Genomic DNA, 8,056 nt, shown 5'->3' with positions numbered 1-8,056 from the left:
GACATGAGGGTTGTGAATGAAATGGGTTAGGCCAGGCATAGTGGCATGCAGCTGTAGTCTCAGCTACTTGGGAGGCTGAGGCAGGAGAATCGCTTGAGCCCTGGAGTTCGAGACCAGGCTGGGCAACATAGCAAGACCTTTCTCTAAAAAACAGAACTAAGCTGAGCGTGGCGGCTCACATCTATGATCCCAATACTTTGGTAGGCCAAGGCAGGAGGATCCCTTGAGCCCTGAAATTCAAGACCAGCCTGGACAACAGAACAAAACCTCGTCTCTACAAAAAAACTTAAAAATTATCTGGTCGTGGTAGCATGCACTTGTAGTCCCAGCTACTTGGAAGGCTGAGGTGAGAGGATTGCTTGAGCCTGGGAGGTTGAGGCTGCAGTGAGCTGTGATCACACCACTGCACTGAAGCCTGTGTGGCAGAGTGAGACCTGTCTCCAATAAAAAAAGAGAACTAAAAAAAAAAAAAAAAGATTTATTAGCATAAAGAAATGGGTTAGGCTTTGGGTTTCAGGTAGCATGTTTATAAAACAGCTTTATTGATATATGATCCACATACAGTACATTTGCCCTTTTAAAATGTGCATACAGGCTGGGCGCAGTGGCTCACTCCTGTAATCTCAGCACTTCACGAGGCCAAGGCAGATGCATCACTTGAGCCCAGGAGTTCCAGACCAGTGTGGGCAACATGGTGAAACCCTGTCTCTACAAAAAATACAAAAATTAGCTAGGCATGGTGGCCCATGCCTGTAGTACCCCCAACTTGAGGGACTGTGGTAGGAGGATCACTTGGGCCTGGGAGGTTGAGGCTGCTGTGAGCTGTGTTCGTGACACTGCACTCCAGCCTGGGTGACAAAGCTAGACCGTGTCTCAAAAAAATAAATAAAATAAAATAAAATAAAATATAAATAAAATGCATATAACTCAGTGGTTTTCGGTATATTCACAGATATGTGCACCTATCACCATAGTCACTTTTAGAGTATTTTCATGACCTCAAAAAGCAACAGCTCTGTACCCTTTAGCTGTCTCTCCCCTACCCACTAAGTTCTTCCTCCAGTCCCAGTCCTAGTCCCAACTGCAAGCAACCAGTAGTCTATGTTCCATCTCTGTACAAGTTTCTGTTCTGGACTTCCATGTGAATGGAGTCATATGATATGTGGGCTGTTGTGACTGGCCTCTTTCACTTATTGCAATGTTTTCAGGGTTTATCCAAGTTGTAACATGTATCAGAACTTCATTCCCTTATATTGTTGACTAGTAACTCCATTGAGTAGATATACCACATTTTGTTTGCCTGTTGATAAGCATTTGGATTGTTACTACTTTTTCGCTGTTATTAATTAAGATGCTATGAATAGTCATGTACAAGTTTTTATTTCTCTTGGATATATACCTCGGGGTAGAATTGCCAAGTCATAAGGTGACTATATGTTTAATTGTTTGAGAAACTGCCAGACTTTTCCCAAAGGCCTGCACAATTTTTTATTTCCCCCAGTAGTGTATGAAGTTTCTGATTTCTTTACCTTCTTGCCAGCATTTTTTATTATTTGACTTTTTAATTCTAACCAGACTAGTAGGAGTAGAGTGGTATCTTACCATGGTTTAGATTTGAATTTCTCTGGTGACTAATTATATCAAGCATCTTTTCATTTGCTTCTTCACCATTTGTATATCTTCCTTGGAGAAATTGTTCAGGATCCTTTGCTTGTTATTGAGTGGGGTAATTTGTGTTTTTATTATTAAGTCGTAAGAGTTCTTTATATAGTTTAGACACAGTCCCTTAGATATATGATATGCAAATATTTTCTCATTCTGTGGGTTGTCTCTGATGGTGGCATTTGAAGCACAGAAGTTTTAAATTTTTATGAAGTCTAATTTACCTATTTTTTTGTTGTTGCTCATGCTTTCGGTGCCATATCAAAGAATCCTTTGCCAAATCCAAGGCCATGGAGACTAACCGCTGTGTTTTCTTCTATAGTTTTTTGCTCTTACGAAATGGTTATTTGATCCATTTTCAGTTAATTTTTGTATGTGGTAAAAGGTAGGAGCTCAACTTCATTTTTTTGCCTGTGGCTATCTACTTGTCCCAGCACCATTTGTTGAAAGGATGATTCTTTCCCCATTGAGTGGTTTTGGTGCCCTTATTGGGGAAATCAGTTGACTACCCATAGGTTTATTTCTGGACTGTCAATTCTGTTCCTTTGATCTGTTTATTTATACTTATGCCAGTACCACAATGCCTTGAGTGCCGTTGCTTTGTAGTAAGTTTTGAAATTGGGAAGTGGGAGCCCTCCTACTTTATTCTTCTTTTTCAGGATTGTTTTGGCTATTTGAAGTCTCTTGCAATTCCTGTGAGTTTTAAAATAGCTGGTCAGTTTGTACAGAGAAGTCATCTGGGATTCTGATAGTGATCGTGCTTGAATCCATAGATCACTTTGGGCAGTACTGCCATTTTAAGATGTTAAATTGTATTCCAGTTCATGAACATGGTATGTTTATTTTAATCTCTTAATTTTTTCCAACAATGTTTTGTGGTTTTCAGAGTATATATTTTGTACTTCTTTTGTTAAATGTAATTCTAGGTATTTTATTCTTTTGATGCTATATTTAGGTAGTACTTTGATGGGAAGTTGTGATAGTACTTCTTACTCTTATCAGGTGAAGGGGTAGAGTGAGTAGAATTGAAAAAACATTTTGTTGGCAGGAGAGAGGGCAGGGCATTTTCTGCTGTTATTCAGGAGGTTGTGTTCTCAGGTTTTTCACAATCCTGGGGCAAGGCATCGAGGAATACATCAGCTTTCAAAGAACTCCATGCACCCAGCTACCAATGATTTCCCCCTTTCCCCATCCTAATCCAAACCCTGTGTGGTGGTAAGGGATGACTGATGAGTGAGTAGCTGAAGATAGCTCTTGGTTAATAGAAAGGCAATCTGATTGGACTAATTAACACTAATATTTAAATCACTAATACCACTCCCCCAGCTTCTGAGATTTATCTGATGTTCCAAAAGATCTTGGTAAAAGTGGGAAGTGGGAAAAATGCTTTTGGATTTGGCTTGGGAGGTCAAGACAGTTTTTTGGTTTTTGTCTTTTTAAACTTGCTATATCGTAGTTATATGTATTTTTGAGGTACATGTAGCATTTTGATACATCTGTACAACGTGTAATGATCAGATCAGAGTAACTGGGATATTCATCACCTCAAACATTTAAGGGCAGTTTTTGAAGAGAGAGGATGTCACAGTATGAGTTAGGAAGCACCTATGCCAGTGGTCATTTCCCTTCTCTCATGCCATTTTTCACAGCTTCTTTCCTTTTATTCTGTTTAGTAACTGGGATACTTCTTAGTGTGAGTACAAAGGGAGGTGGAGTCAGGGCTAACATGCATATGCAGGTTATGTTCTCAGTGTCTCTGTCTCAGGTAGCACTTTTCCAAAATGACATTCAAATAATTGTGAGGTTAAACTTCAGTTTTTTTTGTTTGTTTCTTGGATTTTAAACCCTAAATTTGGCCTACTATCAAGTTCATGACCATAAGTGGAATTTCTATGTCATAGAGATTAGCAAGTTAGTGGTTTCTTTGATTTATGTCCTATGAACCAGTATTTTTTTAGATTGCTAATAAACTTTAAAAAAAGATGTGTTGTCATATCCTCTTTTTTTTCTTTTGTGATGAATGGTGGAAAAACTTAAATGCAATTTTATTTGTGTTTCTAACTTTAACTGAGTATCAGAGTTCTGCTGTTTTTCCATCTTGGTTTGCCTTTTCTAGTTCTAATCTGGGACTGAGGGAGACAGTTCGGGCCTGGTTTGCAGATGGTTCTGCTCGCTCTATGGGCCCTCCCCGAAAGTGTACGCCTGCCTGCCTTCAGCCCAGCTTTCATGTTTTGGTGCAGCTCTAATTTCTTTTTCTTTTTGTTTGAGTTCCTTTGATTGCCCAAACTGGGGTCACCTTCAAGCCACCTTGAGTAAAGGGGTGCTTATGCTAAGGACACTGTGCATAGGGAACCTCAGAGATGCTGGACACTGAAGCCACTGGGAAAGTGGCCCCAGGCAGCCCTGCAGATTTGAGCAACAGAAGCTGGCTCCTGTGATTCAACTTGCCTGGTGGCCAATTTCTGTGGCCTTTAGTATCTTTTATCTACATCATGGCTCATATTTACTTGTGTTATACGAGTATAACACAAGAACCTCTGGTCCCTCAGAACCCCAGCTGTGATGTCATTATCTCTCCAGTTTCTCTTTCATCACTTTCCAGGCTCCATTCTTAAATAACCACCAAATGTAGTAATACTTCCTAGTTCAAGTACCAGGAGGGAGCCATTGCCCAGCGCTTTCGTCTTTTTGTGCCAGGCTGTACCCTAGGCACCCTCTAACCTGTTGACTGGCTTTTTTCGAGTCCGACATCCGTTCCATCCCTGATCCTCCCTACTGTGTCTGGGGAGGGTCATGAGAGCTGGCTGCCCGTAGATCTGCCCTAGGAGCAGGACCTTGGTAGGCTCTTCCCCAGCAAATCTGGGAGGGCCCTGGCACCACCACAGATGTGTCCAGTGCAGAGCCAAGGGCATAGGTAATATTGAGAGCAGATACGGGAAAACTTGGCACGTAACATTGAATTTAAAATAACCTCACAGATGGAATATTCTTAAGAGATGAAAGTAAGGAGTCAGTGATTTTTTTATTTGAATAGAAAAATAGCTGAACATGTGGGAGGAAATGAAACACAGTGAAATTAACTTGATTGCTGTTTGTTTTTTGTGGGGAGGGAATAATAAAAGTAACAGCACATTAGGTTTTACTTTCTTTTGAAAAACTTGTTTTGTTCTTAAACTTTAAAAGTAACAAATGCACTGTAATCTTTTGGGGAAATACAGAAAAAAAAAAGGAAGTAAAAATCAGTCATAATCCTACCACCCAGAAATGACTACTGTTAATTTTTAACTTTGTTGTGTATAAGCTCCAGTTCTTAAATAAATAAGAAAAATATATATGTACTTTAAAAAAATCACTTAATATTACTGTTTGAGGCCGGGCATAGTGGCTCATGCCTTTAATCCCAACACTTTGAGAGGCTGAAGTGGGTGGATGACTTGAGGTCAAGAGTTCAAGACCAGCCTGGCCAATATGGTGAAACTCCGTCTATACTAAAAATACAAAAAAAATTAGCCAGGCTTGGTGTGCACGCCTGTAGTCCCACCTACTGGGGAGGCTGAGGCAGGAAAATCCCTTGAACCTAGGAGGTGGAGGTTGCAGTGAGCTGAGATCGTGCCACAGCACTCCAGCCTGGGCGACAGAGCGAGACTGTCTCAAAAAATAACAACAACAAAAAATCAACAATACTGTTTGAACAGCCCCGATCATTTAATATTCTTTTATAACAATTTATAATGGCTATGATGTAGTCTGTTATGCAGATGGAACATAATTCATTGTTTTTGACTCTGCTTATGGATGTTCAGGGTTCCATTTTCTTTGATTGTTTCTTAAAAAAACTACATTTTGAACATTCTTTCCTGTACAAATATTTTGCACATGTAGCACTGATTTTTTTTAGGTTGAGTTTCCAGAGGTCAAATTATTGAGTTAAAGAATATAAACAATTTATATTGTTGCTTTTGAAATATGTGACCAAATTATCTTTCAGAAGTATTGAAATAGTTCACATGCCTACCAACAGTAGTTAGTTCCCATTTCTCATGATCCTTGCCAGCAGTGGATATGATTAAATAAATTTCTAATTTTAAAGAAAAAAATACGGTACTTGTTTTTATTTGCACTTCTGTTAATAGCAAGATTAAACATTTAAGTAGATTATTGACCTTCTTTGAAAAACTTTATTTTTAATTGTGGTAAGAAACACATGAAATTTGCAGTCTTACCCATTTTTACTATTTTTTCACATGGTACTAGTGTATAGATCTTACCAGTTTTTAAATGTACACTTCAGTAGCGTTAAGCGTATTCACATTGTTGTACAACAGATCTTTAGATCTTTTTCATTCACAAACTAAAACTCTGTATCAGTACACAAGAATGTTCTATTTCCCCCTTAAATGCTCCATTTCCCCTTTCCTCTAGCCCTTGGCAACCACCATTCTACTTTCTGTCTCTATGAATTTAATTTCCTTGAAAACCTCATGTAAGTGGAATAATAAAGGATTTGTCTTTTTATGATTGGATTATTTCATTTAGCATAATGTCCTTAAGGTTCATCCTCCTTTGTAGCATGTGGCAGAATTTCCTTCCTTTTTAAGGTTGAATGGGACCCATTGTATGGAGAGACCACGTTTTGCTCATCCATTACATTTCATTGATGGACACTTAGGTTACTTCCACCTCTTGGCTATTGTGAATAATACTGCTGTGGATGTGGACCCACAAATAGCTCTTTGAGAGCCTGCTTTCCGTTCTTTTAGATGGATATCTGGAAGTGGGATTCCTGGATCATGTGGTAGTTTTCTGTTTGTAATTTTTTGAGGAACGGCTATACTGTTTTCCGTAGCAGCTGCACCATTTTACATTGCTGCCAAGAGAAGCGTTCTGATTTCTCCACATCCTCATCAGTGCTTTTTTGTTTTTTTTTTTTTGTTTCTTGGATGTATCCTAATGTAGCTATCCTAATGGGTGTGAGTTGATTTCTCATTGTGGATTAGTGATGTTGAGCATGTTTTCATATGTTTATTGGCCATTTGCATGTCATCTTTGGAGAAATGTCTATCAATTTCTTTGTACTTTTTTTCTTTTTTTTTGGTGAGACAGAGTCTCACTCTGTCACCCAGGCTGGAGTGCAGTGGCATGATCTTGGCTCACTGCAACCTCTGTCTCCCTGGCCCAAGCAGCTCTCCCACACCAGCCTCCCGAGTGGCCGGGACTTCAGGCACGTGTTACCATGTCTGGCTAATTTTTGTGTATTTTGTAGAGGTGGAATTGTAACCTCCCAATGAGTTCACCTTGCCTGCTGCCTAGACAGAGCCAATTTATCAAGACGGGAATTGCAATGGCAAAAGAGTAATTTACACAGACCCCGCTGTGTGGGAGACCAGAGTTGTTGTTTTATTTCTTTTCTTTTTTTTTTTTTTTTGAGACTGAGTCTCGCTCTGTTGTCCAGGCTGGAGTGCAGTGGTGCAATCTCTGTTCATGCCATTCTCCTGCCTCAGCCTCTTGAGTAGCTGGGACTACAGGCACCCACCACCACACCTGGCTAATTTTTTGTGTTTTTAGTAGAGACGGGGTTTCACCATATTAGCCAGGATGGTCTTGATCTCTGACCTCGTGATCTGCCAGCCTCGGCCTCCCAAAGTGCTAGGATTACAGGCGTGAGCCACCGCTCCCAGCTGGATCAGAGTTTTTAAAGACAATTTGGTGGGTAGGAGTTTAGGAAGTAGGGAGTACTGATTGGTCAGGTCGGAGATGGAATCATGGCAGGGTCAAAATGAGGTTTTCTTGCTGTCTTCTGTGCCTGGGTGGGATGGCAGAACTGGTTGAGCCAGATTACTACTCTGGGTGGTATCAGCTGATCCTTCGAGTGCAGTTGCAGGGACTGCTAAATATCTAAAGCACGGATCTTAGGTTTTACAATAACTGTGTTATCCCCAGGAGCAATTTGGGAAGGTTCAGACCCTTGGAGCCAGAGACTACATGACCCCTAAATTGTAATTTTTAATCTTGTAGCTAGTTTGTTAGTCCTGCCAAGGCAGACTGGAACCCAGGCAAGAAAGGGGTCTTTTCGGGAAAGGGCTGTTATCAATTTTATTTCAGAGTCAAACCATGAATTGATTTCCTTCCCAGAGTTAGTTCAGCTTTATGCCCAGGAATGAACAAGGACATCTTAAGGATTATAAGAAAGATGGAGTCAGTTAGGTCTGATTTCTTTCACTGCCATAATTTCCTCAGTTATAATTTTGCAGAGTCGGTTTCAGGATTTCGCCATGCTGTCCAGATTGGTCTCAAACTTTGAGCTCAAGTGATCCTCCCACCTCAGCATCCCAAAGTGCTGGGATTACAGGCATGTGCCCGGTCTTGCATATTTTTTAAATCAGATTTTTTATTT

General features: G+C 40.1%; 1 protein-coding gene across 1 annotated transcript in view; it reads left to right on the top strand.

The window, feature by feature from the left end:
* The window catches only part of SNX10 (sorting nexin 10), a 91,525-nt gene that overhangs the window by 47,896 nt on the left and 35,573 nt on the right, over positions 1–8,056 (top strand). The window lies entirely within an intron of this gene.

Source organism: Mandrillus leucophaeus, unplaced genomic scaffold (assembly GCF_000951045.1).
Source record: "Mandrillus leucophaeus isolate KB7577 unplaced genomic scaffold, Mleu.le_1.0 Scaffold128, whole genome shotgun sequence".
NCBI classification, from domain to species: domain Eukaryota; kingdom Metazoa; phylum Chordata; class Mammalia; order Primates; family Cercopithecidae; genus Mandrillus; species Mandrillus leucophaeus.
The sequence above is the reverse complement of the archived record's forward strand: the minus strand, read 5'-3'. Positions and strand labels throughout refer to the sequence as shown.